The sequence below is a fragment of the Lemur catta genome, chromosome 14, assembly GCF_020740605.2.
Source record: "Lemur catta isolate mLemCat1 chromosome 14, mLemCat1.pri, whole genome shotgun sequence".
NCBI lineage: Eukaryota > Metazoa > Chordata > Mammalia > Primates > Lemuridae > Lemur > Lemur catta.
Genome location: NC_059141.1, coordinates 56,597,872 through 56,608,901, shown reverse-complemented (window position 1 = coordinate 56,608,901; position 11,030 = coordinate 56,597,872).

Below are 11,030 nucleotides of genomic sequence, written 5' to 3'. Positions count from 1 at the left end.
AGAGCCCTTGACAGGATGGGTGTAGGGTCAGGGTGCCAAGATTGGGATCCCAGCTGTGTCCTTGCTGAGGTTCGTACCTCTAAGCCTCAGTTGCCGCACCTGTAAAATGGACATGGTAATAGTGCTCACCAAGGTCTTGTGGAGAAGTGTACAGAAGACGGAGGATACAGCCCAGGAAAGCGTTGTACAGACGGCCAGAAAAGATCAGTTTTGAGAGCGCTGGGCCGAGCCGAGCCTGTTGATAACCTGAGAGGCAAAACCTGCTAGAATTCCCATGCGCGGTGAGTTTAAGTGACGGGGGCGCCTTCCTTCGTCTGTAGCTTCCTTCTCTCATTGGCCTCACGCCTGTCAATCAGACACTGGCTCCGCCCCTGAAGTACCTGACCGTTTTCCCAGGCTGATTCGCCCCGCCCCTTTCAGATGTGGTCTCACGTGAGCACAGCCGCCCTCGCTTACCGCGATGCCTCGCCCGGCCGCGTGCCACGCCCCGGGCCGCGGAGCATGCGCTTTGTAGGTCGGGCGTGCGGGATTCCATCCTGTCAGCCAAGCCCTGACAGAAAACCTTTGTTCCTGTCAGACCCCCTCCGTCCCCAGTCAGCTGCCGGGCTCTGGCGGGAGGGATGGCGGCTCTCACTCTCCACCGCAGCTAAATTCCGGACCCAGGAGAAACCCTGGGGCCCCGCAGAGCACTCAACGTGCAGGGAAGTGTCCCAGCTCTGCAAAGGGCAGCTGGAAATGGATTTCAGATGGCGGCGCTGCCCCATCAGCGCCCCCCGCCAAAGCAGGCGTTTCCGGGCGTTTCCGGGCGCCTCCGCCCCCCGCACAGCAGCGCCCGGCGGGCCCGGCTCCCCTGAAAGCTGGGAAGTGGCGCCTGGATGCCACGGTGGTCCGTATCTTGGGGAAAACATCCCCCCCCCAGCTGAAAGTTTTTATTTTGGAGTTAGTCCAAAACAATTTTGGGTGTGATGTGTGAAAACCTGAGCCTAATTCTTTCGGAGTTTTGTGTTTTTCAGGGATGAAAGAGGTTCGTTTTAAAATGGACTCCGCCTTTTAACAGGCACCGTGGCCATTAGGGTGTTCGCCCAACTCAGAAACAGCCCAGGCTGCGCAATCAGGGCTCGGCAGAAAGGGAGCTGTTAGGGAGAAGGTTAAAGGCAGGTAAACTGAAGGGAAGTCGGGCGGTTGGCGCAGTTGTGTGGTCGGGAACCTGCTACATCCCTTTGACGCCGCTGGCGCCTCAACCCGGGCAGAGCTCCCTGCAGCAGCCAGAGATTAGAGGTGGGCACTGCCCGGCCCCCACTCGGGTCGCCACGCCCCACCCAAGCACACACACTCATCCCACTTGAATCCTGGGGCAGGAAATCAGGAAATTACAGCCCCGGCAGTAGCGCGAGCTCAGTGCAGGACGCAGGAGCCAGCGGCCCATCCCCCTCTGACTCTCTGGTGCCTTTGCCGCCTGCTCCCGCCACCCTAGGAGGCCCAGTGCCACCCACTGCTCTGTCCTTTGCTTGCGCTCCGTGCTGGACCCTTTCCTGGCGGAATCTCCTCATCCTCTCTTTACTTTCCGATTGCCCAGGGCGCGCGCTCTCGCTCCCTCTCTCTGTATCTGTTGGGGGGAAGGGGGAGAAGAGCAGGAATTCTTTCTCCGCCTAACTTTTCAAGGGATGCAATTCATTGCAAGTCTCTTCCTTTTCCAAGCCGCCTTCCATGCGCTCCGGGTGCCCGCAACTCCTGCTCCCAGAGAGAGGAGCCTCTCCAACCTCCAGCCCTCTTTTCCTTGCCCTGCCCTTCCCTCCTCTTCTTCCTGCTCCACCTCCACAGCCGCCTCCAACTCCCGCATCCACCCGCCGCCGCCGCAGCCACCCAGAGCGCCCCTGTCCCCCTCCACCCCCTGCTGTCTTCTGGACGTCCCGGCTGGACAGTGACAGTGGCGGCGGCCTAAGCCACAGCAGCCCCTGTCACCCAGCCTGCTTCTCTAGCCCTGTCACCTGATCGCCTAAAGGTGATGCTGAGCAGATCGCTGAGCAGATGGCGGCAATTGAGGCGTAGCAGCTGTGGCGGCGGTAGAGGCGGGATGAGCGCGCGCGACCAAGGCGCCAGGCAGCCGTCCGCTCCAGCCCAGGGACAACCTGCCGCCCGGCGCCTTGGAAGAGAGGACGCGGCCGACACGCGAAGCAGCAGCAAGTCCGTACGCGGGCGCGGCCTGGGCACCAGCCCAGCCCGATTCCCCCTGCCAGGGCATCGGGACGCGCCAGGCAACCGGAGCGAGGGAACCCAGTCACCGCGGCCACCGCAGGGTGCCCTCCGGCGGCGGATCCGCCCACGACTGCGCCGCGGAGCCCCGGGGCACCCGCGTCCCTCGGGCGGCGAGGTGGGGCGCCGGGGCGGGCGGCCGGGGGAAGGCGGGAGGTAGGGTCGGGCGATGCGCTTCCTCGGACTGTCGCTATCGTGCGCGGTCCTGAGTGACGCCGTGTCGCCTGACGACTGGAAGCGGCAGGGGTCAAGCCAGGGCTCCGCAGTGCTTTTCTGCGCCGCTTGGTGCCGGGAACCCGGGCGCTCTGGCCCATCTGGGCCGAAGGGACTTAGTCCTGGGGACCCAACTCTTTGTCCCGCTTCCCGTGGCTGATCGCGGGCCGGGGGCTGGCGCGCCGCCGTCACCCCGTTGGCGCCCTCCACAAGCTCTCTGTGGCCCAAGACTCGCGTCCTCCAGACAAACCACGCCTGGGGACCGGACTGCCTGGTCCTGTTAAGGCTGTTTAAAAGCAGCGCGGCAGCCGCCAGAGGAAGCCCGGGAAGGGGGTGTGGAGGAGCCTGGGCCCCGGCGGGGCGACGTTAACTCGTTCGGCCAAGGGCGTCTTGAAAGGAGTGTCCGAGAGAGTGCACGGTAGCTAGGGGTCGCTTCCTCCTCAGGCGCCCAGGCCCCCCCTTTGCCCCCGAATCCCGCGCCTCAGAGCTGCAGACATTAAATGTTCTTCCCCTAGGCCAGTGGCTGGGGGTTGCGAGGGGACGATCGGAGGGAGCCCGTGCCCCCGCTGAGTGAAGGGTTCTATCTGCCTGCGCAACCGATTAAGCTTAAGCGAGCAGCCAGCGCTTGCTGAGCTGGCCGGATCCCCAGGCTGGGGTTTGGTTCGCTGCAATTTCCAAGCCTGGGCCCGCAGGGTTGGAGCGCGATGTTTCCGTGGAGAACATTTAAGCTCCACTTCCTTGGCCTGAAATCTTCTTCTAGGCTCCTTAGCCTTAAATTGCTTCCTTCCTGGCAAATAGGCCAATTAGAAAATAATCCTAGAGTCCCAAAGCTGCCTGAGAGCAAGGTGGGGAAATTGAACAACGTTTGCCTGGAGTGTTTTCAGGTCGGGCAGCATGAACAACAACTGGGGTAACCTTTATGGGTTTGTGGAGGACACTGTGAAGCGGCTCCAAAAGTACGATCTCCATGCTGCCCTCTCCTCTGCGCTGCAGGGAGCTTTCCCTCCGGCAGGCAGAGGGCGCATCTGATTAGATGTGGTGGGCAGGGGAGTCCCTCGTCGGGGGCACAGAGCCCGGGCTGGCATTCCGAAGCAGGAGCAGGCCAGCGCCCACTGGTTCCATCGGGTCTCGGCAGCCTTGGCCGGCCCCTGCCTACGGGCCAGGGCCAACTGCAGAGGCCACCGCCTGCCCTCGAGGACCTCGCAGGCCGGGGAGGGAAGTTAGGCAGACCAGTGGCTCAGTAACAACCCTGGGTACACCGTGCTGAGGGCCCAAGGAAAGGGACAAAGAAGTTGCCAAGGAAGGTTAAAGGAAACAGAGAATTCCTAGGGACAAAGCCAAGGATGGCTTCCCAGGGGATGTGGAACTTTGCACTGGGTCTTGTAGGCTGGAAAAGACACAGCAGCAGGAGCCATGCAGGTGACCTGTGGTGCAGTGAGGGGTCTGGCTTGGCTGGGGCCTGGGACCAACTCAGGGGAGGGCTGGAGCCTGAGGCTGGGCAGGTCAGCTTGGGGTCAGGGACATAAGGGCTCGTGGTGCCAGCCCAGGGCCTCTGATTCCTGCTGGGAGCCACAGGGAGCCAGAGAAGGGGAGTGACATCATCAGGGTTGTGCTCCAGGGAGAAAAGTCTGATAACTGTGGGTGACGTGGGTGGTGACAAGAGCAGGAGTCGTGGGGAGCTCAGTGGAGACCTGTGGCAGCAGCTTCTCTGAGGGCCACCGGGGGTCAGCGGGCAGGAAGGCAGTGGTCAGGGGAGGACAGGGAGGAGGTGTGCGTGACTGCCAAGAGGGAGGATGATTTCTCCGAGATGGGGTGAAGAGATGAGGAGTTTCCCAGTAGAAGGGAGGCCAGTGGGCGGGAGGCCCTCGTGGAGGCGTGGGTGGTGTGGGTGCGTGTGTGCATCTGGGTGCTGGGAGTGCGGGGACGGAGCAGGACGCTGTCCTGACGCTCTCTCCCGGGGGCCCCACACCTCCATAGGCCTCAGATTCCTTCACTAATTCACCTGGCCTCCCTGCGTCGGTGCAGCACAGAAGGGAGGTGAGGACGCTGAGCACCGGATGGGTGCCCAGGCCCCTAGGGCAGCTTCGAGGGGAGTAGGGAGGGGGTGCGACTCCGAGGGCTGGGCGAGGCTTGGGGGGGGTGTCCTGTGCTGTGGGTTTGGGAGAGAGACCTGAGTGGGCCTGAGGGGGGAAGAATCAAGGACGAGAGGAAGGACCCTGGCTGGTGGCCAGAGAGCAGTGGGAGCTGGGCTGGGCAGAGCCTGGTGTGGCCTCCCTTGGGGCATGGCAGGGCCAGGCCTCCCCACTGGGCTGGGTGGGGCAGGGCTCGCAGAGCTGCCCCCTTGGCGGATCTCTACCTGCAGCATGGGGAGACCCTCAGGGTCCACGCTCTGCTCAGCCTTGCTGTGCTGCCTCAGCCCGTCACATTGCATTAGCCTGACCCTGGGCTCCCCTCACCTGTCCCAGTCCTGCCGCCAGAACCAGCTCCACCTGCCCCAACCCGTCCTGTCCGCTCTAACAGCGGCTGACAGGCCTCATCCCAGAGCCCACCTGGGTATCAGCTCAGCTGCCCACACGCACAGCCTTCGGGGTGCTCTCCCCGCCTCTGGTCTTTGTGCGTCAGGAGCACAGGCAGCCAAGGGGCCCGAGGGCGCTGAGTAAGATTTGCTGCTTCCTTGGCAGGATGAAGGGGAAGGGGAGATGGAGTCAGGCCAGGGGTCTGAGGCCGTGGGGGATGGGTGCAGGCCTGGGGGCTTAGCAGGTGACCTTTCCCACGCTCAGCCTTTTCAAGTGAAAGATACATGGCCAACCTAAGGGTCCCTGGGGACAGGGTTAGGTTAGAGTGGGGGTTAGGATGGCCAGCCCCATTGCCAGGCCCTGACTGGCAGTTACACATCTCTGGGTTAGGGTTAGGGTTAGGGTTTGGGTCACGGTTTGGAAAGCTCGTCCATTGGGAGGGCCTGGCTCACAGCTGCACGTCCCTGGGAAGCTCTGACACTCACCGTGAATGGTCCCCTTGGTGATGTCCCCGAGGCCTGAGTGCTTTGAGACAGGGAGGAGCTCAGAAGGCCGTGAAATCTGCTGTCCAAGTCACAGTGAGAATGGGCAGATCACAGTACTTGCCTGGTCCCCTACCCTGTCCAACTGGGTCTGCACAGTGGACAATGGCTCTGGCATAGGTTGGGAGCTGGTTTTTAGCAGTCAACTCTGTCTACTTCAACCTCCCTTTGTTAATTTTTTTTTTCAGTGAACAAATAAGGAAAGGTCTTGCAAAACTTGAGAAGGTGGTTCCTGAAGGACACACATTCATGCAAGAAGGATTTAAAAGGGTATAGACCCCTAGATCTCAGAGAGTCTATTCTAGTTTACAAGGTCTTACCGTTACTGGGTTCATCTCACTGTCCATCCCCATATTTCTTCATTTCCTTGCAGACAAATGAGCAGATGGAACAAGCCAATGCCGGACGTAAGTGCCTGCTCTCTGCATGGTGGTCAGGGACAGGGCACAGACCGGGGCCTCGGGAAGGTCTGTGTGCAGACCCCTGTGGCTGGTGGAGCACGTGGCGCCCCTGCTCTGAGCTCCAGGCTCCTTCCTGTGCAGGGAGCGTGGCCAGTCCCAGGTGCCCTGAGAACTCCCGAGCTCAGGCGTGTGTCCCTTCCCGGTTCTGAGTAAACAGGCGGTGTGGCCCTGCAGTGGGGCCGGGGGAGAAGGAAAGGAGGAAGCCGGGGGCCCTGCGAGAACAGCCGCTTCCCCTCGCTGGCACCTTTGTCCTTCTCCCGTCCAGTGTCCCCTCCAGTTGACTTGCATCCCATGACTGTGTCTCAGATGGTGCAAAAGGCCGTGCAGGGCGCAGCCGACCCCTGTCCGTCCACTGTGGGGTGCAGCTCCTGTCGGGAGGGAGGCGCCTGCTGGAGAAGGGGTCGGGGCCCTGCCTGGTGCAGCTGACCTGGAGTCCTGACCCACGGGGCCTAGCGCTGCCAGAAGGAGGCCCGCAGGCTCTGCCGGAGCAGGACCCGCCCCCACAAAACCCCCTGAGCCTGCTTTTCACAGCAGGGTCTGGCTCACCTCCTCTGCTCATGGCCCGGGCTTCTGCTTGTGGGGTTGTGGCCGGACTGCCCTTCAGGCACAGGGGTACAGTGTGGCAGGTGGGAGAGGTCAGGCAACCTGCTGGGAAGGCTCTGAACCACCTCCGTCCCCATCTGTAAAATGGGTCCTGGGCTGAGGCCCTTGTCACTCTGGGAGTCTCTGGGTGGCGGGTGCTGGGGTCTGGGCAGCCTCTGCCCAGGAGGATGAGCTGCGGGGAGCACCCGGCCAAGTCCTGAAGTGTCAGTGCTGTGACCCTGGCAGCCTGGGGCAGTCTTGGCGCTTCTGGAGGTCACCCTGGTGCCTTTGCCGACCAGGCCACTGCTTGCCTCCCCTGCAGCCGACAAGGTTCCCAGCATGATTATAGCTATAACTGATGGGACGCTGGTGGAACAAGCATTTCAGGAGACCTTGAAGGAAGTGAGTACAGTTCATCATTACTGGCATTTGCTCTCCGTATTTGCTGATTTATACTCAGTGATTTCTTCCTCTTAGGCTGACAAGTCTCGGAAGATGGGGGCAACTATTTACACTGTGGGTGTGGCCGATTTCAGCAAACGGCAGGTAATTCAGAGCAGGTAACCACATGCCAGTCTTGAGCCCTGTTGGGGAAATGTGTCACAGGCAGCTTTCTCACGGCTACCCAAAAGATGCCCTTGTAATCCTTCCCAAGGGATTTGGGCCAACCGATGGCCGATGGCCGCTGCAGAACTGACTAGCAGCAACATGTTTTGCTCATCCTCCCACAGCGAGGGGAGGGTGAAAAGCTCTGCACTCCCTGAGAGTGCTGGCAGAGCCAGGGGCCGGCCCTCAGAGTCAGCCATCCTACTGTCCCCATGGCATGAGGTCAAGACACTGTCTCCTGGGCCTGGGGACCCGCAGCATCCTCAGCCCTGGCTGGCAGGTCTAAGCCCCCGCCTCTCTCTGTAGATAACAGCAATTGCAGACAGTAAAGCCCACGTTTGCAGTGGACAATGGCTTCAAAGCCCTGAGATCCATCGTTGCACCAGTGAGGGGGACGATTGGGAGTGGGCAGTGGCCGGGCACCAGTGCCCCGAGCCTCACACCTCTACACTGGTCCCCCCCTCCCTCTGTTCCAGCTCACTAAAAGTGTCTGCACTCAAGTCACATCTGTGAAGCCTTCCACTGTGTGTGCAGGAGGTAAGAGCTCCGGAGTCACTGCTGTGGACTGACAGGTGTGTGGGGGGCCGTGGCTTTGCATGCTGTGTGTATGGCTTGTATGTATTTGTGTGGTATGATGGGAGGGAGGGTATACATGGGGAGAGTGAGAGTGTCCTGTGTGTGGAAAAACAAGCACCACATGTACTCACCATCAAATTGGTATTAACTGATCAACACTTAAGTGCATATATAGTAATAACATTCATCGGGTGTCGGGCAGATGGGAGGGAGGAGGAGCTGGGTATATACATACGTAATGGGTGCGGTGCGCACCATCTGTGGGATGGACATGCTTGAAGCTCTGACTCGGGTGGGGCAAGGGCGATATACGTAATCTAAACATTTATACCCCCATAATATGCTGAAATAAAAAAATTTAAAAAATACAGATTACCTAATTTAAAAATGGGCAAAGCATTTGAATATTTTTCCAAAAAGGGTATGCAAATGATCAATAAGCACAAAAAATTTGCTCATTAGTCATTAGGGAAATGAAAATCAAAAGCACAAGATGCAGCTTCACAACCACTAGCATGGCTATAATCAAAAAGATAGCCAATAAGAGTAAGTATTGATGAGGAGGAGAAATTGAAACCTTTATCTATTGCTGACAGCAATGTAAAATGATGCAGCCATTTTGGAAAACAGTTTGGCAGGACCTAAAACAATTAAACAGAGACACCATATGATCCAGCAATTCCCTTCCTGGGTCTATAACCAAGAGAACTGTAAACAGGCCAGGCACAGTGGCTCACACCTATAATCCTAGCACTTCGGGAGGCCAAAGCAGGAGGATTGCTTAAACCCAGGAGTTTAAGGTTGCAGTGAGCTATGAAGACACCACTGCACTCTATCTGGGGTAACAGAGCAAGACTGTGCCTCAAAAACAATAAATAAATAAAAACAGAGAAAACACATGTCCACACAAAAACTTGTACATGAATGTTCACAGTAGCATTATTTGTAATAGCCAAAAGGTGAAAAAACCTAGATGCCCGTCAATTGATGAATGGATAACGTGGTATAACCACACACTGGATTATTCAGCCATAAAACAGAATGAAGTACTAATTCATGCTACAACACAGGTGAACCTTAGAAACAGTATGCTAATTGAAAGTCAGACTCAAACGGCCACATATTTTATGATGCCATTCATATGAAAAGCCTAGAACAGCAAATCCACACAGACAGAAACTAGAATAGTGGTTGACAGGTGCTGGGTGGAAGGGGACAAATGATGAAGGACTTCTAACTGGGTATAGGGTTTCTCTCTGGGGGTGATAAAAATGTTCAAAAAATTTTTTTGAATTGTTCAAAATGTTCAAATGTCAAAATGTTCAAGTGATGAAATGTTCAAAAAAAAATTTTTTTTGAGACAGGATCTTGCTCTGTTGCTCAGGCTGTAGTGCTGTGCCCCAATCACAGGTCACTGTAACCTCAAATTCCTGGTCTCAAGCAACCGTCCTGCCTCAGCCTCCCCAGTAGCTGGGATTACAGACACGTGCCACCATGCCCAGCTATGATGTTACCAACATTAAACAGGTAAAAATTTATAGAGCATGTCTTGTGGTGAGGTCTATGCAAACCTACCATCAAAGTCCAAGGAAGCTGAGGCCAAAGAAAGAGGCTGACAAATCCATTTTCTCAGAAACATTTAATAGGGACTTATGAACAGAAGCCACATTCCTGGTAGCAGCAAGACAAGATGGTGGATCCCCGCACCATTACCCACCAAGGACCCAGGGCTTATATAATACCATGGGGAAAGAATGTGTAGGGCAATTAAAGTGGAGCCCTCAGGGTAAGGCAAGAATGCTACACGAACCTGCCTAAGGGCAGGATTTATGGTCAAAGTTATCCTAAGAGGATTTATGGTAACAGTAGATAAAGCAGAAATCTTAAAGGCATTCCCAGAACCGGAGGAGTTAATCACAAGTCAACATGGCAGATTAGCATCCAAGATGGAGTTGCTTTATCCTCCACTGTGGTATAACTTTAGGACATTATTAATAAAAGTAATCCTCATGGTAACTATAAAGAAAATAGCTATAGAATATACACAAAAGGAATAAGAATTTAAATGTTTCACTACAAAAAAAAAAAACACTATACATGAAAGTATTGTGGGAAATTAGTGACAAAAAAGCAATAAGGAATATAGAAAATAGCAATATGACAGAAATTTCTCATCAGTAATTACTTTAAATATAAAGGGATTAAACTCACCAATCAAAAGACAGAGATTGGAAGAAGGATAAAAAATGATCCAACCATATGCTGTCTACAAAAGATTTTCTTTTGATCCAAAGACACAAACAGATTAAAAGTAAAAGGATGGAAAAAGATACACCATCCACATAGCTAACCAAAAGAGAGCAGGGAAGTCTATAGTAACTATATTATATATATTTTATTACAACTTGGAAAAAGATTCTGCTTAGAAAATTTAAGACTAAGAACAAATACACAAAAGTTTTTTCAAAACATATTTTGGTTGTTTTCTCTTTAGTAAAATCTAGTAATATCAGACAAAATAGACTTTAAATCCAAAAAAGATTACAGGGGACAAAAAACATTATATATTAATAAATATAGAGCAATAAGATATAATTATAAACATCTACACACCTAACAGACCACTGAAATATATGAAGCAAAAACTGACAGAACTGAAAGGAAACAGTTTTATAATAGTAGTTGGGTATCTACTATTTAAAAAAAGACACTACATCGAACATCTAATATTTAATAAAGAAAAAAAATCATAGTTGGAGACGTCAATACCCCATTCTCAATAACAGATAGGAAAATCAGAAGGAAAAACAGGCCTTATATAATAAACCAACTAGATCTAACAGACACATCCACAACACTCTACCTAACAGCAGCAGCATAAACATTCTTTTAAAGCACAAATCGGATATTCACACCTGTTACGTTGGCTATTATCAAAAATATAAGTGTTGGCAAGGATGTGAAGAAAAGGGAACCCTTGTATGCTGTTGATAGGAACGTAAATTGGTACAGGCATTATGGAAAATGCTATGGAGCTTCCTCAAAATTGAAAAACAGAACTACATTATATGATCCAGTAATACCACTTCTGTGTACGTACCTGAAAGGAAATCAGCATCTCAAGAAATATGTGCACTCCCATGTTCACTGCATCATTATTCACAATAGCTAAGATACGGAAACAACCCAACTGTCCACTGGTAGATGAATGGACAAAGATTATGGTATATATACACACAACGGAATGTCATTCGGCCTTTAAGAAGAAAATCCTGCCATTT